The 24,282-nt window shown below is 49.4% G+C and overlaps 27 non-coding genes across 27 annotated transcripts; 18 read left to right on the top strand and 9 right to left on the bottom strand.

Annotated features, from left to right (window-relative positions):
* The first annotated feature begins 228 nt into the window (after nucleotides 1–228).
* Trnap-ugg (transfer RNA proline (anticodon UGG)) lies at nucleotides 229–300 on the top strand. The gene has a single exon. It is a non-coding gene; the product is annotated as a tRNA-Pro (tRNA).
* A 604-nt stretch (nucleotides 301–904) lies between these two features.
* Nucleotides 905–977, bottom strand: Trnav-uac (transfer RNA valine (anticodon UAC)). The gene has a single exon. It is a non-coding gene; the product is annotated as a tRNA-Val (tRNA).
* Nucleotides 978–1,212: 235 nt separating this feature from the next.
* Trnap-cgg (transfer RNA proline (anticodon CGG)) lies at nucleotides 1,213–1,284 on the top strand. Its single transcript has one exon. It is a non-coding gene; the product is annotated as a tRNA-Pro (tRNA).
* Nucleotides 1,285–2,910: 1,626 nt separating this feature from the next.
* On the top strand, nucleotides 2,911–2,982 carry Trnap-ugg (transfer RNA proline (anticodon UGG)). The gene has a single exon. It is a non-coding gene; the product is annotated as a tRNA-Pro (tRNA).
* A 604-nt stretch (nucleotides 2,983–3,586) lies between these two features.
* Nucleotides 3,587–3,659, bottom strand: Trnav-uac (transfer RNA valine (anticodon UAC)). Its single transcript has one exon. It is a non-coding gene; the product is annotated as a tRNA-Val (tRNA).
* A 235-nt stretch (nucleotides 3,660–3,894) lies between these two features.
* Nucleotides 3,895–3,966, top strand: Trnap-cgg (transfer RNA proline (anticodon CGG)). Its single transcript has one exon. It is a non-coding gene; the product is annotated as a tRNA-Pro (tRNA).
* Nucleotides 3,967–5,591: 1,625 nt separating this feature from the next.
* Nucleotides 5,592–5,663, top strand: Trnap-ugg (transfer RNA proline (anticodon UGG)). Its single transcript has one exon. It is a non-coding gene; the product is annotated as a tRNA-Pro (tRNA).
* A 604-nt stretch (nucleotides 5,664–6,267) lies between these two features.
* On the bottom strand, nucleotides 6,268–6,340 carry Trnav-uac (transfer RNA valine (anticodon UAC)). Its single transcript has one exon. It is a non-coding gene; the product is annotated as a tRNA-Val (tRNA).
* Nucleotides 6,341–6,575: 235 nt separating this feature from the next.
* Trnap-cgg (transfer RNA proline (anticodon CGG)) lies at nucleotides 6,576–6,647 on the top strand. The gene has a single exon. It is a non-coding gene; the product is annotated as a tRNA-Pro (tRNA).
* Nucleotides 6,648–8,273: 1,626 nt separating this feature from the next.
* Trnap-ugg (transfer RNA proline (anticodon UGG)) lies at nucleotides 8,274–8,345 on the top strand. Its single transcript has one exon. It is a non-coding gene; the product is annotated as a tRNA-Pro (tRNA).
* Nucleotides 8,346–8,949: 604 nt separating this feature from the next.
* Nucleotides 8,950–9,022, bottom strand: Trnav-uac (transfer RNA valine (anticodon UAC)). The gene has a single exon. It is a non-coding gene; the product is annotated as a tRNA-Val (tRNA).
* A 235-nt stretch (nucleotides 9,023–9,257) lies between these two features.
* On the top strand, nucleotides 9,258–9,329 carry Trnap-cgg (transfer RNA proline (anticodon CGG)). Its single transcript has one exon. It is a non-coding gene; the product is annotated as a tRNA-Pro (tRNA).
* A 1,623-nt stretch (nucleotides 9,330–10,952) lies between these two features.
* On the top strand, nucleotides 10,953–11,024 carry Trnap-ugg (transfer RNA proline (anticodon UGG)). The gene has a single exon. It is a non-coding gene; the product is annotated as a tRNA-Pro (tRNA).
* A 604-nt stretch (nucleotides 11,025–11,628) lies between these two features.
* On the bottom strand, nucleotides 11,629–11,701 carry Trnav-uac (transfer RNA valine (anticodon UAC)). The gene has a single exon. It is a non-coding gene; the product is annotated as a tRNA-Val (tRNA).
* A 235-nt stretch (nucleotides 11,702–11,936) lies between these two features.
* Trnap-cgg (transfer RNA proline (anticodon CGG)) lies at nucleotides 11,937–12,008 on the top strand. The gene has a single exon. It is a non-coding gene; the product is annotated as a tRNA-Pro (tRNA).
* Nucleotides 12,009–13,638: 1,630 nt separating this feature from the next.
* Nucleotides 13,639–13,710, top strand: Trnap-ugg (transfer RNA proline (anticodon UGG)). The gene has a single exon. It is a non-coding gene; the product is annotated as a tRNA-Pro (tRNA).
* Nucleotides 13,711–14,314: 604 nt separating this feature from the next.
* Trnav-uac (transfer RNA valine (anticodon UAC)) lies at nucleotides 14,315–14,387 on the bottom strand. Its single transcript has one exon. It is a non-coding gene; the product is annotated as a tRNA-Val (tRNA).
* Nucleotides 14,388–14,622: 235 nt separating this feature from the next.
* Nucleotides 14,623–14,694, top strand: Trnap-cgg (transfer RNA proline (anticodon CGG)). The gene has a single exon. It is a non-coding gene; the product is annotated as a tRNA-Pro (tRNA).
* A 1,632-nt stretch (nucleotides 14,695–16,326) lies between these two features.
* On the top strand, nucleotides 16,327–16,398 carry Trnap-ugg (transfer RNA proline (anticodon UGG)). Its single transcript has one exon. It is a non-coding gene; the product is annotated as a tRNA-Pro (tRNA).
* A 604-nt stretch (nucleotides 16,399–17,002) lies between these two features.
* Nucleotides 17,003–17,075, bottom strand: Trnav-uac (transfer RNA valine (anticodon UAC)). Its single transcript has one exon. It is a non-coding gene; the product is annotated as a tRNA-Val (tRNA).
* A 235-nt stretch (nucleotides 17,076–17,310) lies between these two features.
* On the top strand, nucleotides 17,311–17,382 carry Trnap-cgg (transfer RNA proline (anticodon CGG)). Its single transcript has one exon. It is a non-coding gene; the product is annotated as a tRNA-Pro (tRNA).
* Nucleotides 17,383–19,010: 1,628 nt separating this feature from the next.
* Nucleotides 19,011–19,082, top strand: Trnap-ugg (transfer RNA proline (anticodon UGG)). The gene has a single exon. It is a non-coding gene; the product is annotated as a tRNA-Pro (tRNA).
* Nucleotides 19,083–19,686: 604 nt separating this feature from the next.
* Trnav-uac (transfer RNA valine (anticodon UAC)) lies at nucleotides 19,687–19,759 on the bottom strand. Its single transcript has one exon. It is a non-coding gene; the product is annotated as a tRNA-Val (tRNA).
* A 235-nt stretch (nucleotides 19,760–19,994) lies between these two features.
* Trnap-cgg (transfer RNA proline (anticodon CGG)) lies at nucleotides 19,995–20,066 on the top strand. Its single transcript has one exon. It is a non-coding gene; the product is annotated as a tRNA-Pro (tRNA).
* Nucleotides 20,067–21,695: 1,629 nt separating this feature from the next.
* Nucleotides 21,696–21,767, top strand: Trnap-ugg (transfer RNA proline (anticodon UGG)). Its single transcript has one exon. It is a non-coding gene; the product is annotated as a tRNA-Pro (tRNA).
* Nucleotides 21,768–22,371: 604 nt separating this feature from the next.
* On the bottom strand, nucleotides 22,372–22,444 carry Trnav-uac (transfer RNA valine (anticodon UAC)). Its single transcript has one exon. It is a non-coding gene; the product is annotated as a tRNA-Val (tRNA).
* Nucleotides 22,445–22,679: 235 nt separating this feature from the next.
* On the top strand, nucleotides 22,680–22,751 carry Trnap-cgg (transfer RNA proline (anticodon CGG)). The gene has a single exon. It is a non-coding gene; the product is annotated as a tRNA-Pro (tRNA).
* The last annotated feature ends 1,531 nt before the right edge of the window (nucleotides 22,752–24,282 follow it).

Here is a 24,282-nt window from a genome sequence, read left to right as displayed (position 1 = left end):
TCGCCTTCTCTTAACCCTGAGAAACCACATACCGAAACTGAGGCACTGCCGGCTGTTCATAAGCAGTGTTCGATGAAGTTATTTCGCTTTTTATTCGTTGCCTTTAATATTCTTCTCATCAGTGGTGAGTGCTGCCTGCAGAAAGCGTTTATCTTGCGAATTCACGTAAAAGTTTGTGTTCCCTGTGAGGTCCACTACCTGGGATTAACTTGACTGCTCCAGGCAGGTGGCTCGTTGGTCTAGGGGTATGATTCCTGCTTTGGGTGCAGGAGGTCCCGGGTTCAAATCCCGGACGAGCCCTGCCATTTTGACCGTGCTGAAGAGTAGGTGGAACTCAGCCCCGGTTGCAGCTCCTCAATGAAGAGTAGACGCCTGTTATAGCACGTGGATATAACAAGAATGCGGCACCAGTAAAGTACGTAGGTGGAATTCGGTAGAAACGCAGACGGTAATTTTGCATGCAACGGAAAACAAGGTTGTCTTTGCGGAATATGTGCAGCGTGAGTGGAGATTAAGCTTAATTGTGCGACAGTCTACCCTCATCTTACTAACGACGGCAACAACAAAGGGGTGGTGGCATGTAAGATTGAGAGTGGCCAAGAGTTTCTCATTATTAGTTAGCATCACACTTTGACAGAGCTGTGACAAGGCGAGTAGGGTGAGCTCAGGAAAGCCAGTAGCAAGCGCACTTGAAGTAGCCCTGAAGAACCGGATTATAAATTTTGCCAGCCATAATGGAGCTAGGGGCGTTCCCAGTTACCAAATACCGGTGCAATAAGAGAGCAACAGTATTTGACAGTAAAATGACGCCCTATCCGTCTAGCATACGACATTGCTTGTCTCTGCATACGCGGACGTGAGGTCATCTCGGAAATGAAACCCGAAATATAGATTAAAATTGTTGTGTTCCCGCCCGGGATCGAACCGGGGACCTTCTGCGTGTAAAGCAGACGTGATAACCGCTACACCACGGAAACGACGGTTCTTTTCGTGTACCACCCGGAGACTCGTAATAGCAACAGTTTTTCTTCTGTGTTAGCAAGGGCATCGGCTACGAGCTCCCTCCGATTCGTGAAGTTCCTATAGTAAAAGACGTCGATGAAAACAATCCAACCGCGACAGACAGGGAGAACGCTGGGTGAGCTGCAGCCCTACAGGGTGAGACCATCAAAGGTGGCGTCATTCACATGCAGTGCGTTTTCGGAACGGACAGGCTCGTTGGTCTAGGGGTATGATTCCTGCTTCGGGTGCAGGAGGTCCCGGGTTCAAATCCCGGACGAGCCCTTGCGTTTTGTACAACGGTGTGGTAACAAATCGCATGGCGGCGGCTGTTTCGCGCATTTCCAGGCCTCCAAGTCAGCGCTAAAATCCGACAACCAGTTCTGAAACAGTTTCATGTTTCATTTGAGCCATGTGCACCCTGCTGGTGGAACGTTTGAAGTTGATTTAAGTGGTCACTGCAGAGATCGTAGCAAGTGTCTTGCTGAGTGCGACGAAAACGGGTTTCCGCCCGCAATCGAACCGGGGACCTTCTGCGTGTTAGGCACGGCGCCTGGGCTCGGCGGCAGCTGCTGCTCTTTCTTTCCTTACGAGATACCGTCGATTCGCGCAGTCGTTATTGCAAAAGATGTCACCAAAGGCAATCGCTTCGTTAGCGGCACGGTGCCTGGGCTCGGCGGCAGCTCTACATGGAGGCACCAGCAGCCCAGCCAGGCCGCCGCCGGCACCGGCGCGCCGCAGCGCAAGAAGTCGGCGCCCGCCCTGCAATGCCCCCTGCCGCTGCATATTCCACCCGCCTTATATCCTCCCCATGTCTGACTCACTACCCTAAATGACACTGCAGTCGACGTGCTTATTACTATCGCAGTATTCTAGTGTCGAACCGGTATTGCAAATTTGGATTAAGCAAAAATTTATTGTGTGGTCGAGCGACACCCTCGGCTCGCTCTTCCTACATGATCGCTTCTTGCGAGGAATAATTCCTAGCGCGCCGATGGCTTCAGAGTTGGTCTTCTCGAAGTTTTGCTTCCGCACTGCATTCCGCAATCTTTTCGTTATGAGCTTCGGTTTCCCGACTTTCTTGTGTTTAGTGCGTTTGGCTTCTCTAAACCCTTAGCCACCGCTCGCCGAAATTTCCACGCTGTCATATGTCGATCTGCAGAGCTCGATGAAGGCATCGCGGCCATTCCTGAGCTCATGGAACGGCCGAATCTGTAGTTGTTTCCAGATCTCTCCCACACAACAGCCTCCCAGTAGCTTGGATTACAGGAGTACGCCACTACTCCCAGCCGCTGATTCACCTTTGAAAGCAGAATGACATGAGCTACGCGCAGCTCCGTTTTTTTTTTTTTTTTTTTTTTTTGGTGTCTGACCTACTTTGAAAGACTTTGTAGTCGATTTACTTACTACTATCGCTGTTGGAAACCAGGTGATACCACACAGTATTCTAGAGACGATCAGGCAATGAAAATTTAGAATAAGTAAAACAGTATCAAAAGAAGTTGTGTGGTGGAGCAGCACATGCAATTTACGCTTCCTAGATAATCGTTACTGCATAGAATAATTCCTTTGTCTGCGGCGTCTTTAGTATCCGTCTTCTGAAAATTTTACTTGCAGTATCTTGTGCAATCTTTTCGTTATGAGTTGGTGCTTGGTTTCCCGATGTTCTTTTGTTTAGTGCATTCGCCTTCTCTTAACCCTGAGAAACCACATACCGAAACTGAGGCACTGCCGGCTGTTCATAAGCAGTGTTCGATGAAGTTATTTCGCTTTTTATTCGTTGCCTTTAATATTCTTCTCATCAGTGGTGAGTGCTGCCTGCAGAAAGCGTTTATCTTGCGAATTCACGTAAAAGTTTGTGTTCCCTGTGAGGTCCACTACCTGGGATTAACTTGACTGCTCCAGGCAGGTGGCTCGTTGGTCTAGGGGTATGATTCCTGCTTTGGGTGCAGGAGGTCCCGGGTTCAAATCCCGGACGAGCCCTGCCATTTTGACCGTGCTGAAGAGTAGGTGGAACTCAGCCCCGGTTGCAGCTCCTCAATGAAGAGTAGACGCCTGTTATAGCACGTGGATATAACAAGAATGCGGCACCAGTAAAGTACGTAGGTGGAATTCGGTAGAAACGCAGACGGTAATTTTGCATGCAACGGAAAACAAGGTTGTCTTTGCGGAATATGTGCAGCGTGAGTGGAGATTAAGCTTAATTGTGCGACAGTCTACCCTCATCTTACTAACGACGGCAACAACAAAGGGGTGGTGGCATGTAAGATTGAGAGTGGCCAAGAGTTTCTCATTATTAGTTAGCATCACACTTTGACAGAGCTGTGACAAGGCGAGTAGGGTGAGCTCAGGAAAGCCAGTAGCAAGCGCACTTGAAGTAGCCCTGAAGAACCGGATTATAAATTTTGCCAGCCATAATGGAGCTAGGGGCGTTCCCAGTTACCAAATACCGGTGCAATAAGAGAGCAACAGTATTTGACAGTAAAATGACGCCCTATCCGTCTAGCATACGACATTGCTTGTCTCTGCATACGCGGACGTGAGGTCATCTCGGAAATGAAACCCGAAATATAGATTAAAATTGTTGTGTTCCCGCCCGGGATCGAACCGGGGACCTTCTGCGTGTAAAGCAGACGTGATAACCGCTACACCACGGAAACGACGGTTCTTTTCGTGTACCACCCGGAGACTCGTAATAGCAACAGTTTTTCTTCTGTGTTAGCAAGGGCATCGGCTACGAGCTCCCTCCGATTCGTGAAGTTCCTATAGTAAAAGACGTCGATGAAAACAATCCAACCGCGACAGACAGGGAGAACGCTGGGTGAGCTGCAGCCCTACAGGGTGAGACCATCAAAGGTGGCGTCATTCACATGCAGTGCGTTTTCGGAACGGACAGGCTCGTTGGTCTAGGGGTATGATTCCTGCTTCGGGTGCAGGAGGTCCCGGGTTCAAATCCCGGACGAGCCCTTGCGTTTTGTACAACGGTGTGGTAACAAATCGCATGGCGGCGGCTGTTTCGCGCATTTCCAGGCCTCCAAGTCAGCGCTAAAATCCGACAACCAGTTCTGAAACAGTTTCATGTTTCATTTGAGCCATGTGCACCCTGCTGGTGGAACGTTTGAAGTTGATTTAAGTGGTCACTGCAGAGATCGTAGCAAGTGTCTTGCTGAGTGCGACGAAAACGGGTTTCCGCCCGCAATCGAACCGGGGACCTTCTGCGTGTTAGGCACGGCGCCTGGGCTCGGCGGCAGCTGCTGCTCTTTCTTTCCTTACGAGATACCGTCGATTCGCGCAGTCGTTATTGCAAAAGATGTCACCAAAGGCAATCGCTTCGTTAGCGGCACGGTGCCTGGGCTCGGCGGCAGCTCTACATGGAGGCACCAGCAGCCCAGCCAGGCCGCCGCCGGCACCGGCGCGCCGCAGCGCAAGAAGTCGGCGCCCGCCCTGCAATGCCCCCTGCCGCTGCATATTCCACCCGCCTTATATCCTCCCCATGTCTGACTCACTACCCTAAATGACACTGCAGTCGACGTGCTTATTACTATCGCAGTATTCTAGTGTCGAACCGGTATTGCAAATTTGGATTAAGCAAAAATTTATTGTGTGGTCGAGCGACACCCTCGGCTCGCTCTTCCTACATGATCGCTTCTTGCGAGGAATAATTCCTAGCGCGCCGATGGCTTCAGAGTTGGTCTTCTCGAAGTTTTGCTTCCGCACTGCATTCCGCAATCTTTTCGTTATGAGCTTCGGTTTCCCGACTTTCTTGTGTTTAGTGCGTTTGGCTTCTCTAAACCCTTAGCCACCGCTCGCCGAAATTTCCACGCTGTCATATGTCGATCTGCAGAGCTCGATGAAGGCATCGCGGCCATTCCTGAGCTCATGGAACGGCCGAATCTGTAGTTGTTTCCAGATCTCTCCCACACAACAGCCTCCCAGTAGCTTGGATTACAGGAGTACGCCACTACTCCCAGCCGCTGATTCACCTTTGAAAGCAGAATGACATGAGCTACGCGCAGCTCCGTTTTTTTTTTTTTTTTTTTTTTTGGTGTCTGACCTACTTTGAAAGACTTTGTAGTCGATTTACTTACTACTATCGCTGTTGGAAACCAGGTGATACCACACAGTATTCTAGAGACGATCAGGCAATGAAAATTTAGAATAAGTAAAACAGTATCAAAAGAAGTTGTGTGGTGGAGCAGCACATGCAATTTACGCTTCCTAGATAATCGTTACTGCATAGAATAATTCCTTTGTCTGCGGCGTCTTTAGTATCCGTCTTCTGAAAATTTTACTTGCAGTATCTTGTGCAATCTTTTCGTTATGAGTTGGTGCTTGGTTTCCCGATGTTCTTTTGTTTAGTGCATTCGCCTTCTCTTAACCCTGAGAAACCACATACCGAAACTGAGGCACTGCCGGCTGTTCATAAGCAGTGTTCGATGAAGTTATTTCGCTTTTTATTCGTTGCCTTTAATATTCTTCTCATCAGTGGTGAGTGCTGCCTGCAGAAAGCGTTTATCTTGCGAATTCACGTAAAAGTTTGTGTTCCCTGTGAGGTCCACTACCTGGGATTAACTTGACTGCTCCAGGCAGGTGGCTCGTTGGTCTAGGGGTATGATTCCTGCTTTGGGTGCAGGAGGTCCCGGGTTCAAATCCCGGACGAGCCCTGCCATTTTGACCGTGCTGAAGAGTAGGTGGAACTCAGCCCCGGTTGCAGCTCCTCAATGAAGAGTAGACGCCTGTTATAGCACGTGGATATAACAAGAATGCGGCACCAGTAAAGTACGTAGGTGGAATTCGGTAGAAACGCAGACGGTAATTTTGCATGCAACGGAAAACAAGGTTGTCTTTGCGGAATATGTGCAGCGTGAGTGGAGATTAAGCTTAATTGTGCGACAGTCTACCCTCATCTTACTAACGACGGCAACAACAAAGGGGTGGTGGCATGTAAGATTGAGAGTGGCCAAGAGTTTCTCATTATTAGTTAGCATCACACTTTGACAGAGCTGTGACAAGGCGAGTAGGGTGAGCTCAGGAAAGCCAGTAGCAAGCGCACTTGAAGTAGCCCTGAAGAACCGGATTATAAATTTTGCCAGCCATAATGGAGCTAGGGGCGTTCCCAGTTACCAAATACCGGTGCAATAAGAGAGCAACAGTATTTGACAGTAAAATGACGCCCTATCCGTCTAGCATACGACATTGCTTGTCTCTGCATACGCGGACGTGAGGTCATCTCGGAAATGAAACCCGAAATATAGATTAAAATTGTTGTGTTCCCGCCCGGGATCGAACCGGGGACCTTCTGCGTGTAAAGCAGACGTGATAACCGCTACACCACGGAAACGACGGTTCTTTTCGTGTACCACCCGGAGACTCGTAATAGCAACAGTTTTTCTTCTGTGTTAGCAAGGGCATCGGCTACGAGCTCCCTCCGATTCGTGAAGTTCCTATAGTAAAAGACGTCGATGAAAACAATCCAACCGCGACAGACAGGGAGAACGCTGGGTGAGCTGCAGCCCTACAGGGTGAGACCATCAAAGGTGGCGTCATTCACATGCAGTGCGTTTTCGGAACGGACAGGCTCGTTGGTCTAGGGGTATGATTCCTGCTTCGGGTGCAGGAGGTCCCGGGTTCAAATCCCGGACGAGCCCTTGCGTTTTGTACAACGGTGTGGTAACAAATCGCATGGCGGCGGCTGTTTCGCGCATTTCCAGGCCTCCAAGTCAGCGCTAAAATCCGACAACCAGTTCTGAAACAGTTTCATGTTTCATTTGAGCCATGTGCACCCTGCTGGTGGAACGTTTGAAGTTGATTTAAGTGGTCACTGCAGAGATCGTAGCAAGTGTCTTGCTGAGTGCGACGAAAACGGGTTTCCGCCCGCAATCGAACCGGGGACCTTCTGCGTGTTAGGCACGGCGCCTGGGCTCGGCGGCAGCTGCTGCTCTTTCTTTCCTTACGAGATACCGTCGATTCGCGCAGTCGTTATTGCAAAAGATGTCACCAAAGGCAATCGCTTCGTTAGCGGCACGGTGCCTGGGCTCGGCGGCAGCTCTACATGGAGGCACCAGCAGCCCAGCCAGGCCGCCGCCGGCACCGGCGCGCCGCAGCGCAAGAAGTCGGCGCCCGCCCTGCAATGCCCCCTGCCGCTGCATATTCCACCCGCCTTATATCCTCCCCATGTCTGACTCACTACCCTAAATGACACTGCAGTCGACGTGCTTATTACTATCGCAGTATTCTAGTGTCGAACCGGTATTGCAAATTTGGATTAAGCAAAAATTTATTGTGTGGTCGAGCGACACCCTCGGCTCGCTCTTCCTACATGATCGCTTCTTGCGAGGAATAATTCCTAGCGCGCCGATGGCTTCAGAGTTGGTCTTCTCGAAGTTTTGCTTCCGCACTGCATTCCGCAATCTTTTCGTTATGAGCTTCGGTTTCCCGACTTTCTTGTGTTTAGTGCGTTTGGCTTCTCTAAACCCTTAGCCACCGCTCGCCGAAATTTCCACGCTGTCATATGTCGATCTGCAGAGCTCGATGAAGGCATCGCGGCCATTCCTGAGCTCATGGAACGGCCGAATCTGTAGTTGTTTCCAGATCTCTCCCACACAACAGCCTCCCAGTAGCTTGGATTACAGGAGTACGCCACTACTCCCAGCCGCTGATTCACCTTTGAAAGCAGAATGACATGAGCTACGCGCAGCTCCGTTTTTTTTTTTTTTTTTTTTTTTTGGTGTCTGACCTACTTTGAAAGACTTTGTAGTCGATTTACTTACTACTATCGCTGTTGGAAACCAGGTGATACCACACAGTATTCTAGAGACGATCAGGCAATGAAAATTTAGAATAAGTAAAACAGTATCAAAAGAAGTTGTGTGGTGGAGCAGCACATGCAATTTACGCTTCCTAGATAATCGTTACTGCATAGAATAATTCCTTTGTCTGCGGCGTCTTTAGTATCCGTCTTCTGAAAATTTTACTTGCAGTATCTTGTGCAATCTTTTCGTTATGAGTTGGTGCTTGGTTTCCCGATGTTCTTTTGTTTAGTGCATTCGCCTTCTCTTAACCCTGAGAAACCACATACCGAAACTGAGGCACTGCCGGCTGTTCATAAGCAGTGTTCGATGAAGTTATTTCGCTTTTTATTCGTTGCCTTTAATATTCTTCTCATCAGTGGTGAGTGCTGCCTGCAGAAAGCGTTTATCTTGCGAATTCACGTAAAAGTTTGTGTTCCCTGTGAGGTCCACTACCTGGGATTAACTTGACTGCTCCAGGCAGGTGGCTCGTTGGTCTAGGGGTATGATTCCTGCTTTGGGTGCAGGAGGTCCCGGGTTCAAATCCCGGACGAGCCCTGCCATTTTGACCGTGCTGAAGAGTAGGTGGAACTCAGCCCCGGTTGCAGCTCCTCAATGAAGAGTAGACGCCTGTTATAGCACGTGGATATAACAAGAATGCGGCACCAGTAAAGTACGTAGGTGGAATTCGGTAGAAACGCAGACGGTAATTTTGCATGCAACGGAAAACAAGGTTGTCTTTGCGGAATATGTGCAGCGTGAGTGGAGATTAAGCTTAATTGTGCGACAGTCTACCCTCATCTTACTAACGACGGCAACAACAAAGGGGTGGTGGCATGTAAGATTGAGAGTGGCCAAGAGTTTCTCATTATTAGTTAGCATCACACTTTGACAGAGCTGTGACAAGGCGAGTAGGGTGAGCTCAGGAAAGCCAGTAGCAAGCGCACTTGAAGTAGCCCTGAAGAACCGGATTATAAATTTTGCCAGCCATAATGGAGCTAGGGGCGTTCCCAGTTACCAAATACCGGTGCAATAAGAGAGCAACAGTATTTGACAGTAAAATGACGCCCTATCCGTCTAGCATACGACATTGCTTGTCTCTGCATACGCGGACGTGAGGTCATCTCGGAAATGAAACCCGAAATATAGATTAAAATTGTTGTGTTCCCGCCCGGGATCGAACCGGGGACCTTCTGCGTGTAAAGCAGACGTGATAACCGCTACACCACGGAAACGACGGTTCTTTTCGTGTACCACCCGGAGACTCGTAATAGCAACAGTTTTTCTTCTGTGTTAGCAAGGGCATCGGCTACGAGCTCCCTCCGATTCGTGAAGTTCCTATAGTAAAAGACGTCGATGAAAACAATCCAACCGCGACAGACAGGGAGAACGCTGGGTGAGCTGCAGCCCTACAGGGTGAGACCATCAAAGGTGGCGTCATTCACATGCAGTGCGTTTTCGGAACGGACAGGCTCGTTGGTCTAGGGGTATGATTCCTGCTTCGGGTGCAGGAGGTCCCGGGTTCAAATCCCGGACGAGCCCTTGCGTTTTGTACAACGGTGTGGTAACAAATCGCATGGCGGCGGCTGTTTCGCGCATTTCCAGGCCTCCAAGTCAGCGCTAAAATCCGACAACCAGTTCTGAAACAGTTTCATGTTTCATTTGAGCCATGTGCACCCTGCTGGTGGAACGTTTGAAGTTGATTTAAGTGGTCACTGCAGAGATCGTAGCAAGTGTCTTGCTGAGTGCGACGAAAACGGGTTTCCGCCCGCAATCGAACCGGGGACCTTCTGCGTGTTAGGCACGGCGCCTGGGCTCGGCGGCAGCTGCTGCTCTTTCTTTCCTTACGAGATACCGTCGATTCGCGCAGTCGTTATTGCAAAAGATGTCACCAAAGGCAATCGCTTCGTTAGCGGCACGGTGCCTGGGCTCGGCGGCAGCTCTACATGGAGGCACCAGCAGCCCAGCCAGGCCGCCGCCGGCACCGGCGCGCCGCAGCGCAAGAAGTCGGCGCCCGCCCTGCAATGCCCCCTGCCGCTGCATATTCCACCCGCCTTATATCCTCCCCATGTCTGACTCACTACCCTAAATGACACTGCAGTCGACGTGCTTATTACTATCGCAGTATTCTAGTGTCGAACCGGTATTGCAAATTTGGATTAAGCAAAAATTTATTGTGTGGTCGAGCGACACCCTCGGCTCGCTCTTCCTACATGATCGCTTCTTGCGAGGAATAATTCCTAGCGCGCCGATGGCTTCAGAGTTGGTCTTCTCGAAGTTTTGCTTCCGCACTGCATTCCGCAATCTTTTCGTTATGAGCTTCGGTTTCCCGACTTTCTTGTGTTTAGTGCGTTTGGCTTCTCTAAACCCTTAGCCACCGCTCGCCGAAATTTCCACGCTGTCATATGTCGATCTGCAGAGCTCGATGAAGGCATCGCGGCCATTCCTGAGCTCATGGAACGGCCGAATCTGTAGTTGTTTCCAGATCTCTCCCACACAACAGCCTCCCAGTAGCTTGGATTACAGGAGTACGCCACTACTCCCAGCCGCTGATTCACCTTTGAAAGCAGAATGACATGAGCTACGCGCAGCTCCGTTTTTTTTTTTTTTTTTTTTTGGTGTCTGACCTACTTTGAAAGACTTTGTAGTCGATTTACTTACTACTATCGCTGTTGGAAACCAGGTGATACCACACAGTATTCTAGAGACGATCAGGCAATGAAAATTTAGAATAAGTAAAACAGTATCAAAAGAAGTTGTGTGGTGGAGCAGCACATGCAATTTACGCTTCCTAGATAATCGTTACTGCATAGAATAATTCCTTTGTCTGCGGCGTCTTTAGTATCCGTCTTCTGAAAATTTTACTTGCAGTATATTGTGCAATCTTTTCGTTATGAGTTGGTGCTTGGTTTCCCGATGTTCTTTTGTTTAGTGCATTCGCCTTCTCTTAACCCTGAGAAACCACATACCGAAACTGAGGCACTGCCGGCTGTTCATAAGCAGTGTTCGATGAAGTTATTTCGCTTTTTATTCGTTGCCTTTAATATTCTTCTCATCAGTGGTGAGTGCTGCCTGCAGAAAGCGTTTATCTTGCGAATTCACGTAAAAGTTTGTGTTCCCTGTGAGGTCCACTACCTGGGATTAACTTGACTGCTCCAGGCAGGTGGCTCGTTGGTCTAGGGGTATGATTCCTGCTTTGGGTGCAGGAGGTCCCGGGTTCAAATCCCGGACGAGCCCTGCCATTTTGACCGTGCTGAAGAGTAGGTGGAACTCAGCCCCGGTTGCAGCTCCTCAATGAAGAGTAGACGCCTGTTATAGCACGTGGATATAACAAGAATGCGGCACCAGTAAAGTACGTAGGTGGAATTCGGTAGAAACGCAGACGGTAATTTTGCATGCAACGGAAAACAAGGTTGTCTTTGCGGAATATGTGCAGCGTGAGTGGAGATTAAGCTTAATTGTGCGACAGTCTACCCTCATCTTACTAACGACGGCAACAACAAAGGGGTGGTGGCATGTAAGATTGAGAGTGGCCAAGAGTTTCTCATTATTAGTTAGCATCACACTTTGACAGAGCTGTGACAAGGCGAGTAGGGTGAGCTCAGGAAAGCCAGTAGCAAGCGCACTTGAAGTAGCCCTGAAGAACCGGATTATAAATTTTGCCAGCCATAATGGAGCTAGGGGCGTTCCCAGTTACCAAATACCGGTGCAATAAGAGAGCAACAGTATTTGACAGTAAAATGACGCCCTATCCGTCTAGCATACGACATTGCTTGTCTCTGCATACGCGGACGTGAGGTCATCTCGGAAATGAAATCCGAAATATAGATTAAAGTTGTTGTGTTCCCGCCCGGGATCGAACCGGGGACCTTCTGCGTGTAAAGCAGACGTGATAACCGCTACACCACGGAAACGACGGTTCTTTTCGTGTACCACCCGGAGACTCGTAATAGCAACAGTTTTTCTTCTGTGTTAGCAAGGGCATCGGCTACGAGCTCCCTCCGATTCGTGAAGTTCCTATAGTAAAAGACGTCGATGAAAACAATCCAACCGCGACAGACAGGGAGAACGCTGGGTGAGCTGCAGCCCTACAGGGTGAGACCATCAAAGGTGGCGTCATTCACATGCAGTGCGTTTTCGGAACGGACAGGCTCGTTGGTCTAGGGGTATGATTCCTGCTTCGGGTGCAGGAGGTCCCGGGTTCAAATCCCGGACGAGCCCTTGCGTTTTGTACAACGGTGTGGTAACAAATCGCATGGCGGCGGCTGTTTCGCGCATTTCCAGGCCTCCAAGTCAGCGCTAAAATCCGACAACCAGTTCTGAAACAGTTTCATGTTTCATTTGAGCCATGTGCACCCTGCTGGTGGAACGTTTGAAGTTGATTTAAGTGGTCACTGCAGAGATCGTAGCAAGTGTCTTGCTGAGTGCGACGAAAACGGGTTTCCGCCCGCAATCGAACCGGGGACCTTCTGCGTGTTAGGCACGGCGCCTGGGCTCGGCGGCAGCTGCTGCTCTTTCTTTCCTTACGAGATACCGTCGATTCGCGCAGTCGTTATTGCAAAAGATGTCACCAAAGGCAATCGCTTCGTTAGCGGCACGGTGCCTGGGCTCGGCGGCAGCTCTACATGGAGGCACCAGCAGCCCAGCCAGGCCGCCGCCGGCACCGGCGCGCCGCAGCGCAAGAAGTCGGCGCCCGCCCTGCAATGCCCCCTGTCGCTGCATATTCCACCCGCCTTATATCCTCCCCATGTCTGACTCACTACCCTAAATGACACTGCAGTCGACGTGCTTATTACTATCGCAGTATTCTAGTGTCGAACCGGTATTGCAAATTTGGATTAAGCAAAAATTTATTGTGTGGTCGAGCGACACCCTCGGCTCGCTCTTCCTACATGATCGCTTCTTGCGAGGAATAATTCCTAGCGCGCCGATGGCTTCAGAGTTGGTCTTCTCGAAGTTTTGCTTCCGCACTGCATTCCGCAATCTTTTCGTTATGAGCTTCGGTTTCCCGACTTTCTTGTGTTTAGTGCGTTTGGCTTCTCTAAACCCTTAGCCACCGCTCGCCGAAATTTCCACGCTGTCATATGTCGATCTGCAGAGCTCGATGAAGGCATCGCGGCCATTCCTGAGCTCATGGAACGGCCGAATCTGTAGTTGTTTCCAGATCTCTCCCACACAACAGCCTCCCAGTAGCTTGGATTACAGGAGTACGCCACTACTCCCAGCCGCTGATACACCTTTGAAAGCAGAATGACATGAGCTACGCGCAGCTCCGTTTTTTTTTTTTTTTTTTTTTTTTTTTTGGTGTCTGACCTACTTTGAAAGACTTTGTAGTCGATTTACTTACTACTATCGCTGTTGGAAACCAGTTGATACCACACAGTATTCTAGGGACGATCAGGCAATGAAAATTTAGAATAAGTAAAACAGTATCAAAAGAAGTTGTGTGGTGGAGCAGCACATGCAATTTACGCTTCCTAGATAATCGTTACTGCATAGAATAATTCTTTTGTGTGCGGCGTCTTCAGTATCCGTCTTCTGTAAATTTTACTTGCAGTATATTGTGCAATCTTTTCGTTATGAGTTGGTGCTTGGTTTCCCGATGTTCTTTTGTTTAGTGCATTCGCCTTCTCTTAACCCTGAGAAACCACATACCGAAACTGAGGCACTGCCGGCTGTTCATAAGCAGTGTTCGATGAAGTTATTTCGCTTTTTATTCGTTGCCTTTAATATTCTTCTCATCAGTGGTGAGTGCTGCCTGCAGAAAGCGTTTATCTTGCGAATTCACGTAAAAGTTTGTGTTCCCTGTGAGGTCCACTACCTGGGATTAACTTGACTGCTCCAGGCAGGTGGCTCGTTGGTCTAGGGGTATGATTCCTGCTTTGGGTGCAGGAGGTCCCGGGTTCAAATCCCGGACGAGCCCTGCCATTTTGACCGTGCTGAAGAGTAGGTGGAACTCAGCCCCGGTTGCAGCTCCTCAATGAAGAGTAGACGCCTGTTATAGCACGTGGATATAACAAGAATGCGGCACCAGTAAAGTACGTAGGTGGAATTCGGTAGAAACGCAGACGGTAATTTTGCATGCAACGGAAAACAAGGTTGTCTTTGCGGAATATGTGCACCGTGAGTGGAGATTAAGCTTAATTGTGCGACAGTCTACCCTCATCTTACTAACGACGGCAACAACAAAGGGGTGGTGGCATGTAAGATTGAGAGTGGCCAAGAGTTTCTCATTATTAGTTAGCATCACACTTTGACAGAGCTGTGACAAGGCGAGTAGGGTGAGCTCAGGAAAGCCAGTAGCAAGCGCACTTGAAGTAGCCCTGAAGAACCGGATTATAAATTTTGCCAGCCATAATGGAGCTAGGGGCGTTCCCAGTTACCAAATACCGGTGCAATAAGAGAGCAACAGTATTTGACAGTAAAATGACGCCCTATCCGTCTAGCATACGACATTGCTTGTCTCTGCATACGCGGACGTGAGGTCATCTCGGAAATGAAATCCGAAATATAGATTAAAATTGTTGTGTTCCCGCCCGGGATCGAACCGGGGACCTTCTGCGTGTAAAGCAGACGTGATAACCGCTACACCACGGAAACGACGGTTCTTTTCGTGTACCACCCGGAGACTCGTAATAGCAACAGTTTTTCTTCTGTGTTAGCAAGGGCATCGGCTACGAGCTCCCTCCGATTCGTGAAGTTCCTATAGTAAAAGACGTCGATGAAAACAATCCAACCGCGACAGACAGGGAGAACGCTGGGTGAGCTGCAGCCCTACAGGGTGAGACCATCAAAGGTGGCGTCATTCACATGCAGTGCGTTTTCGGAACGGACAGGCTCGTTGGTCTAGGGGTATGATTCCTGCTTCGGGTGCAGGAGGTCCCGGGTTCAAATCCCGGACGAGCCCTTGCGTTTTGTACAACGGTGTGGTAACAAATCGCATGGCGGCGGCTGTTTCGCGCATTTCCAGGCCTCCAAGTCAGCGCTAAAATCCGACAACCAGTTCTGAAACAGTTTCATGTTTCATTTGAGCCATGTGCACCCTGCTGGTGGAACGTTTGAAGTTGATTTAAGTGGTCACTGCAGAGATCGTAGCAAGTGTCTTGCTGAGTGCGACGAAAACGGGTTTCCGCCCGCAATCGAACCGGGGACCTTCTGCGTGTTAGGCACGGCGCCTGGGCTCGGCGGCAGCTGCTGCTCTTTCTTTCCTTACGAGATACCGTCGATTCGCGCAGTCGTTATTGCAAAAGATGTCACCAAAGGCAATCGCTTCGTTAGCGGCACGGTGCCTGGGCTCGGCGGCAGCTCTACATGGAGGCACCAGCAGCCCAGCCAGGCCGCCGCCGGCACCGGCGCGCCGCAGCGCAAGAAGTCGGCGCCCGCCCTGCAATGCCCCCTGTCGCTGCATATTCCACCCGCCTTATATCCTCCCCATGTCTGACTCACTACCCTAAATGACACTGCAGTCGACGTGCTTATTACTATCGCAGTATTCTAGTGTCGAACCGGTATTGCAAATTTGGATTAAGCAAAAATTTATTGTGTGGTCGAGCGACACCCTCGGCTCGCTCTTCCTACATGATCGCTTCTTGCGAGGAATAATTCCTAGCGCGCCGATGGCTTCAGAGTTGGTCTTCTCGAAGTTTTGCTTCCGCACTGCATTCCGCAATCTTTTCGTTATGAGCTTCGGTTTCCCGACTTTCTTGTGTTTAGTGCGTTTGGCTTCTCTAAACCCTTAGCCACCGCTCGCCGAAATTTCCACGCTGTCATATGTCGATCTGCAGAGCTCGATGAAGGCATCGCGGCCATTCCTGAGCTCATGGAACGGCCGAATCTGTAGTTGTTTCCAGATCTCTCCCACACAACAGCCTCCCAGTAGCTTGGATTACAGGAGTACGCCACTACTCCCAGCCGCTGATACACCTTTGAAAGCAGAATGACATGAGCTACGCGCAGCTCCGTTTTTTTTTTTTTTTTTTTTTTTTTTTTTTGGTGTCTGACCTACTTTGAAAGACTTTGTAGTCGATTTACTTACTACTATCGCTGTTGGAAACCAGTTGATACCACACAGTATTCTAGGGACGATCAGGCAATGAAAATTTAGAATAAGTAAAACAGTATCAAAAGAAGTTGTGTGGTGGAGCAGCACATGCAATTTACGCTTCCTAGATAATCGTTACTGCATAGAATAATTCTTTTGTGTGCGGCGTCTTCAGTATCCGTCTTCTGTAAATTTTACTTGCAGTATATTGTGCAATCTTTTCGTTATGAGTTGGTGCTTGGTTTCCCGATGTTCTTTTGTTTAGTGCATTCGCCTTCTCTTAACCCTGAGAAACCACATACCGAAACTGAGGCACTGCCGGCTGTTCATAAGCAGTGTTCGATGAAGTTATTTCGCTTTTTATTCGTTGCCTTTAATATTCTTCTCATCAGTGGTGAGTGCTGCCTGCAGAAAGCGTTTATCTTGCGAATTCACGTAAAAGTTTGTGTTCCCTGTGAGGTCCACTACCTGGGATTAACTTGACTGCTCCAGGCAGGTGGCTCGTTGGTCTAGGGGTATGATTCCTGCTTTGGGTGCAGGAGGTCCCGGGTTCAAATCCCGGACGAGCCCTGCCATTTTGACCGTGCTGAAGAGTAGGTGGAACTCAGCCCCGGTTGCAGCTCCTCAATGAAGAGTAGACGCCTGTTATAGCACGTGGATATAACAAGAATGCGGCACCAGTAAAGTACGTAGGTGGAATTCGGTAGAAACGCAGACGGTAATTTTGCATGCAACGGAAAACAAGGTTGTCTTTGCGGAATATGTGCACCGTGAGTGGAGATTAAGCTTAATTGTGCGACAGTCTACCCTCATCTTACTAACGACGGCAACAACAAAGGGGTGGTGGCATGTAAGATTGAGAGTGGCCAAGAGTTTCTCATTATTAGTTAGCATCACACTTTGACAGAGCTGTGACAAGGCGAGTAGGGTGAGCTCAGGAAAGCCAGTAGCAAGCGCACTTGAAGTAGCCCTGAAGAACCGGATTATAAATTTTGCCAGCCATAATGGAGCTAGGGGCGTTCCCAGTTACCAAATACCGGTGCAATAAGAGAGCAACAGTATTTGACAGTAAAATGACGCCCTATCCGTCTAGCATACGACATTGCTTGTCTCTGCATACGCGGACGTGAGGTCATCTCGGAAATGAAATCCGAAATATAGATTAAAATTGTTGTGTTCCCGCCCGGGATCGAACCGGGGACCTTCTGCGTGTAAAGCAGACGTGATAACCGCTACACCACGGAAACGACGGTTCTTTTCGTGTACCACCCGGAGACTCGTAATAGCAACAGTTTTTCTTCTGTGTTAGCAAGGGCATCGGCTACGAGCTCCCTCCGATTCGTGAAGTTCCTATAGTAAAAGACGTCGATGAAAACAATCCAACCGCGACAGACAGGGAGAACGCTGGGTGAGCTGCAGCCCTACAGGGTGAGACCATCAAAGGTGGCGTCATTCACATGCAGTGCGTTTTCGGAACGGACAGGCTCGTTGGTCTAGGGGTATGATTCCTGCTTCGGGTGCAGGAGGTCCCGGGTTCAAATCCCGGACGAGCCCTTGCGTTTTGTACAACGGTGTGGTAACAAATCGCATGGCGGCGGCTGTTTCGCGCATTTCCAGGCCTCCAAGTCAGCGCTAAAATCCGACAACCAGTTCTGAAACAGTTTCATGTTTCATTTGAGCCATGTGCACCCTGCTGGTGGAACGTTTGAAGTTGATTTAAGTGGTCACTGCAGAGATCGTAGCAAGTGTCTTGCTGAGTGCGACGAAAACGGGTTTCCGCCCGCAATCGAACCGGGGACCTTCTGCGTGTTAGGCACGGCGCCTGGGCTCGGCGGCAGCTGCTGCTCTTTCTTTCCTTACGAGATACCGTCGATTCGCGCAGTCGTTATTGCAAAAGATGTCACCAAAGGCAATCGCTTCGTTAGCGGCACGGTGCCTGGGCTCGGCGGCAGCTCTACATGGAGGCACCAGCAGCCCAGCCAGGCCGCCGCCGGCACCGGCGCGCCGCAGCGCAAGAAGTCGGCGCCCGCCCTGCAATGCCCCCTGTCGCTGCATATTCCACCCGCCTTATATCCTCCCCATGTCTGACTCACTACCCTAAATGACACTGCAGTCGACGTGCTTATTACTATCGCAGTATTCTAGTGTCGAACCGGTATTGCAAATTTGGATTAAGCAAAAATTTATTGTGTGGTCGAGCGACACCCTCGGCTCGCTCTTCCTACATGATCGCTTCTTGCGAGGAATAATTCCTAGCGCGCCGATGGCTTCAGAGTTGGTCTTCTCGAAGTTTTGCTTCCGCACTGCATTCCGCAATCTTTTCGTTATGAGCTTCGGTTTCCCGACTTTCTTGTGTTTAGTGCGTTTGGCTTCTCTAAACCCTTAGCCACCGCTCGCCGAAATTTCCACGCTGTCATATGTCGATCTGCAGAGCTCGATGAAGGCATCGCGGCCATTCCTGAGCTCATGGAACGGCCGAATCTGTAGTTGTTTCCAGATCTCTCCCACACAACAGCCTCCCAGTAGCTTGGATTACAGGAGTACGCCACTACTCCCAGCCGCTGATTCACCTTTGAAAGCAGAATGACATGAGCTACGCGCAGCTCCGTTTTTTTTTTTTTTTTTTTTTTTTTTGGTGTCTGACCTACTTTGAAAGACTTTGTAGTCGATTTACTTACTACTATCGCTGTTGGAAACCAGTTGATACCACACAGTATTCTAGGGACGATCAGGCAATGAAAATTTAGAATAAGTAAAACAGTATCAAAAGAAGTTGTGTGGTGGAGCAGCACATGCAATTTACGCTTCCTAGATAATCGTTACTGCATAGAATAATTCTTTTGTGTGCGGCGTCTTCAGTATCCGTCTTCTGTAAATTTTACTTGCAGTATATTGTGCAATCTTTTCGTTATGAGTTGGTGCTTGGTTTCCCGATGTTCTTTTGTTTAGTGCATTCGCCTTCTCTTAACCCTGAGAAACCACATACCGAAACTGAGGCACTGCCGGCTGTTCATAAGCAGTGTTCGATGAAGTTATTTCGCTTTTTATTCGTTGCCTTTAATATTCTTCTCATCAGTGGTGAGTGCTGCCTGCAGAAAGCGTTTATCTTGCGAATTCACGTAAAAGTTTGTGTTCCCTGTGAGGTCCACTACCTGGGATTAACTTGACTGCTCCAGGCAGGTGGCTCGTTGGTCTAGGGGTATGATTCCTGCTTTGGGTGCAGGAGGTCCCGGGTTCAAATCCCGGACGAGCCCTGCCATTTTGACCGTGCTGAAGAGTAGGTGGAACTCAGCCCCGGTTGCAGCTCCTCAATGAAGAGTAGACGCCTGTTATAGCACGTGGATATAACAAGAATGCGGCACCAGTAAAGTACGTAGGTGGAATTCGGTAGAAACGCAGACGGTAATTTTGCATGCAACGGAAAACAAGGTTGTCTTTGCGGAATATGTGCACCGTGAGTGGAGATTAAGCTTAATTGTGCGACAGTCTACCCTCATCTTACTAACGACGGCAACAACAAAGGGGTGGTGGCATGTAAGATTGAGAGTGGCCAAGAGTTTCTCATTATTAGTTAGCATCACACTTTGACAGAGCTGTGACAAGGCGAGTAGGGTGAGCTCAGGAAAGCCAGTAGCAAGCGCACTTGAAGTAGCCCTGAAGAACCGGATTATAAATTTTGCCAGCCATAATGGAGCTAGGGGCGTTCCCAGTTACCAAATACCGGTGCAATAAGAGAGCAACAGTATTTGACAGTAAAATGACGCCCTATCCGTCTAGCATACGACATTGCTTGTCTCTGCATACGCGGACGTGAGGTCATCTCGGAAATGAAATCCGAAATATAGATTAAAATTGTTGTGTTCCCGCCCGGGATCGAACCGGGGACCTTCTGCGTGTAAAGCAGACGTGATAACCGCTACACCACGGAAACGACGGTTCTTTTCGTGTACCACCCGGAGACTCGTAATAGCAACAGTTTTTCTTCTGTGTTAGCAAGGGCATCGGCTACGAGCTCCCTCCGATTCGTGAAGTTCCTATAGTAAAAGACGTCGATGAAAACAATCCAACCGCGACAGACAGGGAGAACGCTGGGTGAGCTGCAGCCCTACAGGGTGAGACCATCAAAGGTGGCGTCATTCACATGCAGTGCGTTTTCGGAACGGACAGGCTCGTTGGTCTAGGGGTATGATTCCTGCTTCGGGTGCAGGAGGTCCCGGGTTCAAATCCCGGACGAGCCCTTGCGTTTTGTACAACGGTGTGGTAACAAATCGCATGGCGGCGGCTGTTTCGCGCATTTCCAGGCCTCCAAGTCAGCGCTAAAATCCGACAACCAGTTCTGAAACAGTTTCATGTTTCATTTGAGCCATGTGCACCCTGCTGGTGGAACGTTTGAAGTTGATTTAAGTGGTCACTGCAGAGATCGTAGCAAGTGTCTTGCTGAGTGCGACGAAAACGGGTTTCCGCCCGCAATCGAACCGGGGACCTTCTGCGTGTTAGGCACGGCGCCTGGGCTCGGCGGCAGCTGCTGCTCTTTCTTTCCTTACGAGATACCGTCGATTCGCGCAGTCGTTATTGCAAAAGATGTCACCAAAGGCAATCGCTTCGTTAGCGGCACGGTGCCTGGGCTCGGCGGCAGCTCTACATGGAGGCACCAGCAGCCCAGCCAGGCCGCCGCCGGCACCGGCGCGCCGCAGCGCAAGAAGTCGGCGCCCGCCCTGCAATGCCCCCTGTCGCTGCATATTCCACCCGCCTTATATCCTCCCCATGTCTGACTCACTACCCTAAATGACACTGCAGTCGACGTGCTTATTACTATCGCAGTATTCTAGTGTCGAACCGGTATTGCAAATTTGGATTAAGCAAAAATTTATTGTGTGGTCGAGCGACACCCTCGGCTCGCTCTTCCTACATGATCGCTTCTTGCGAGGAATAATTCCTAGCGCGCCGATGGCTTCAGAGTTGGTCTTCTCGAAGTTTTGCTTCCGCACTGCATTCCGCAATCTTTTCGTTATGAGCTTCGGTTTCCCGACTTTCTTGTGTTTAGTGCGTTTGGCTTCTCTAAACCCTTAGCCACCGCTCGCCGAAATTTCCACGCTGTCATATGTCGATCTGCAGAGCTCGATGAAGGCATCGCGGCCATTCCTGAGCTCATGGAACGGCCGAATCTGTAGTTGTTTCCAGATCTCTCCCACACAACAGCCTCCCAGTAGCTTGGATTACAGGAGTACGCCACTACTCCCAGCCGCTGATTCACCTTTGAAAGCAGAATGACATGAGCTACGCGCAGCTCCGTTTTTTTTTTTTTTTTTTTTTTTTTTTGGTGTCTGACCTACTTTGAAAGACTTTGTAGTCGATTTACTTACTACTATCGCTGTTGGAAACCAGTTGATACCACACAGTATTCTAGGGACGATCAGGCAATGAAAATTTAGAATAAGTAAAACAGTATCAAAAGAAGTTGTGTGGTGGAGCAGCACATGCAATTTACGCTTCCTAGATAATCGTTACTGCATAGAATAATTCTTTTGTGTGCGGCGTCTTCAGTATCCGTCTTCTGTAAATTTTACTTGCAGTATATTGTGCAATCTTTTCGTTATGAGTTGGTGCTTGGTTTCCCGATGTTCTTTTGTTTAGTGCATTCGCCTTCTCTTAACCCTGAGAAACCACATACCGAAACTGAGGCACTGCCGGCTGTTCATAAGCAGTGTTCGATGAAGTTATTTCGCTTTTTATTCGTTGCCTTTAATATTCTTCTCATCAGTGGTGAGTGCTGCCTGCAGAAAGCGTTTATCTTGCGAATTCACGTAAAAGTTTGTGTTCCCTGTGAGGTCCACTACCTGGGATTAACTTGACTGCTCCAGGCAGGTGGCTCGTTGGTCTAGGGGTATGATTCCTGCTTTGGGTGCAGGAGGTCCCGGGTTCAAATCCCGGACGAGCCCTGCCATTTTGACCGTGCTGAAGAGTAGGTGGAACTCAGCCCCGGTTGCAGCTCCTCAATGAAGAGTAGACGCCTGTTATAGCACGTGGATATAACAAGAATGCGGCACCAGTAAAGTACGTAGGTGGAATTCGGTAGAAACGCAGACGGTAATTTTGCATGCAACGGAAAACAAGGTTGTCTTTGCGGAATATGTGCACCGTGAGTGGAGATTAAGCTTAATTGTGCGACAGTCTACCCTCATCTTACTAACGACGGCAACAACAAAGGGGTGGTGGCATGTAAGATTGAGAGTGGCCAAGAGTTTCTCATTATTAGTTAGCATCACACTTTGACAGAGCTGTGACAAGGCGAGTAGGGTGAGCTCAGGAAAGCCAGTAGCAAGCGCACTTGAAGTAGCCCTGAAGAACCGGATTATAAATTTTGCCAGCCATAATGGAGCTAGGGGCGTTCCCAGTTACCAAATACCGGTGCAATAAGAGAGCAACAGTATTTGACAGTAAAATGACGCCCTATCCGTCTAGCATACGACATTGCTTGTCTCTGCATACGCGGACGTGAGGTCATCTCGGAAATGAAATCCGAAATATAGATTAAAATTGTTGTGTTCCCGCCCGGGATCGAACCGGGGACCTTCTGCGTGTAAAGCAGACGTGATAACCGCTACACCACGGAAACGACGGTTCTTTTCGTGTACCACCCGGAGACTCGTAATAGCAACAGTTTTTCTTCTGTGTTAGCAAGGGCATCGGCTACGAGCTCCCTCCGATTCGTGAAGTTCCTATAGTAAAAGACGTCGATGAAAACAATCCAACCGCGACAGACAGGGAGAACGCTGGGTGAGCTGCAGCCCTACAGGGTGAGACCATCAAAGGTGGCGTCATTCACATGCAGTGCGTTTTCGGAACGGACAGGCTCGTTGGTCTAGGGGTATGATTCCTGCTTCGGGTGCAGGAGGTCCCGGGTTCAAATCCCGGACGAGCCCTTGCGTTTTGTACAACGGTGTGGTAACAAATCGCATGGCGGCGGCTGTTTCGCGCATTTCCAGGCCTCCAAGTCAGCGCTAAAATCCGACAACCAGTTCTGAAACAGTTTCATGTTTCATTTGAGCCATGTGCACCCTGCTGGTGGAACGTTTGAAGTTGATTTAAGTGGTCACTGCAGAGATCGTAGCAAGTGTCTTGCTGAGTGCGACGAAAACGGGTTTCCGCCCGCAATCGAACCGGGGACCTTCTGCGTGTTAGGCACGGCGCCTGGGCTCGGCGGCAGCTGCTGCTCTTTCTTTCCTTACGAGATACCGTCGATTCGCGCAGTCGTTATTGCAAAAGATGTCACCAAAGGCAATCGCTTCGTTAGCGGCACGGTGCCTGGGCTCGGCGGCAGCTCTACATGGAGGCACCAGCAGCCCAGCCAGGCCGCCGCCGGCACCGGCGCGCCGCAGCGCAAGAAGTCGGCGCCCGCCCTGCAATGCCCCCTGTCGCTGCATATTCCACCCGCCTTATATCCTCCCCATGTCTGACTCACTACCCTAAATGACACTGCAGTCGACGTGCTTATTACTATCGCAGTATTCTAGTGTCGAACCGGTATTGCAAATTTGGATTAAGCAAAAATTTATTGTGTGGTCGAGCGACACCCTCGGCTCGCTCTTCCTACATGATCGCTTCTTGCGAGGAATAATTCCTAGCGCGCCGATGGCTTCAGAGTTGGTCTTCTCGAAGTTTTGCTTCCGCACTGCATTCCGCAATCTTTTCGTTATGAGCTTCGGTTTCCCGACTTTCTTGTGTTTAGTGCGTTTGGCTTCTCTAAACCCTTAGCCACCGCTCGGCGAAATTTCCACGCTGTCATATGTCGATCTGCAGAGCTCGATGAAGGCATCGCGGCCATTCCTGAGCTCATGGAACGGCCGAATCTGTAGTTGTTTCCAGATCTCTCCCACACAACAGCCTCCCAGTAGCTTGGATTACAGGAGTACGCCACTACTCCCAGCCGCTGATTCACCTTTGAAAGCAGAATGACATGAGCTACGCGCAGCTCCGTTTTTTTTTTTTTTTTTTTTTTTTTTTTTGGTGTCTGACCTACTTTGAAAGACTTTGTAGTCGATTTACTTACTACTATCGCTGTTGGAAACCAGTTGATACCACACAGTATTCTAGGGACGATCAGGCAATGAAAATTTAGAATAAGTAAAACAGTATCAAAAGAAGTTGTGTGGTGGAGCAGCACATGCAATTTACGCTTCCTAGATAATCGTTACTGCATAGAATAATTCTTTTGTGTGCGGCGTCTTCAGTATCCGTCTTCTGTAAATTTTACTTGCAGTATATTGTGCAATCTTTTCGTTATGAGTTGGTGCTTGGTTTCCCGATGTTCTTTTGTTTAGTGCATTCGCCTTCTCTTAACCCTGAGAAACCACATACCGAAACTGAGGCACTGCCGGCTGTTCATAAGCAGTGTTCGATGAAGTTATTTCGCTTTTTATTCGTTGCCTTTAATATTCTTCTCATCAGTGGTGA

Source organism: Schistocerca cancellata, unplaced genomic scaffold (genome assembly GCF_023864275.1).
Source record: "Schistocerca cancellata isolate TAMUIC-IGC-003103 unplaced genomic scaffold, iqSchCanc2.1 HiC_scaffold_660, whole genome shotgun sequence".
Lineage (NCBI taxonomy): Eukaryota > Metazoa > Arthropoda > Insecta > Orthoptera > Acrididae > Schistocerca > Schistocerca cancellata.
Note: the sequence above shows the minus strand (reverse complement) of the source record. Positions and strands in the feature narration are given on the sequence as shown.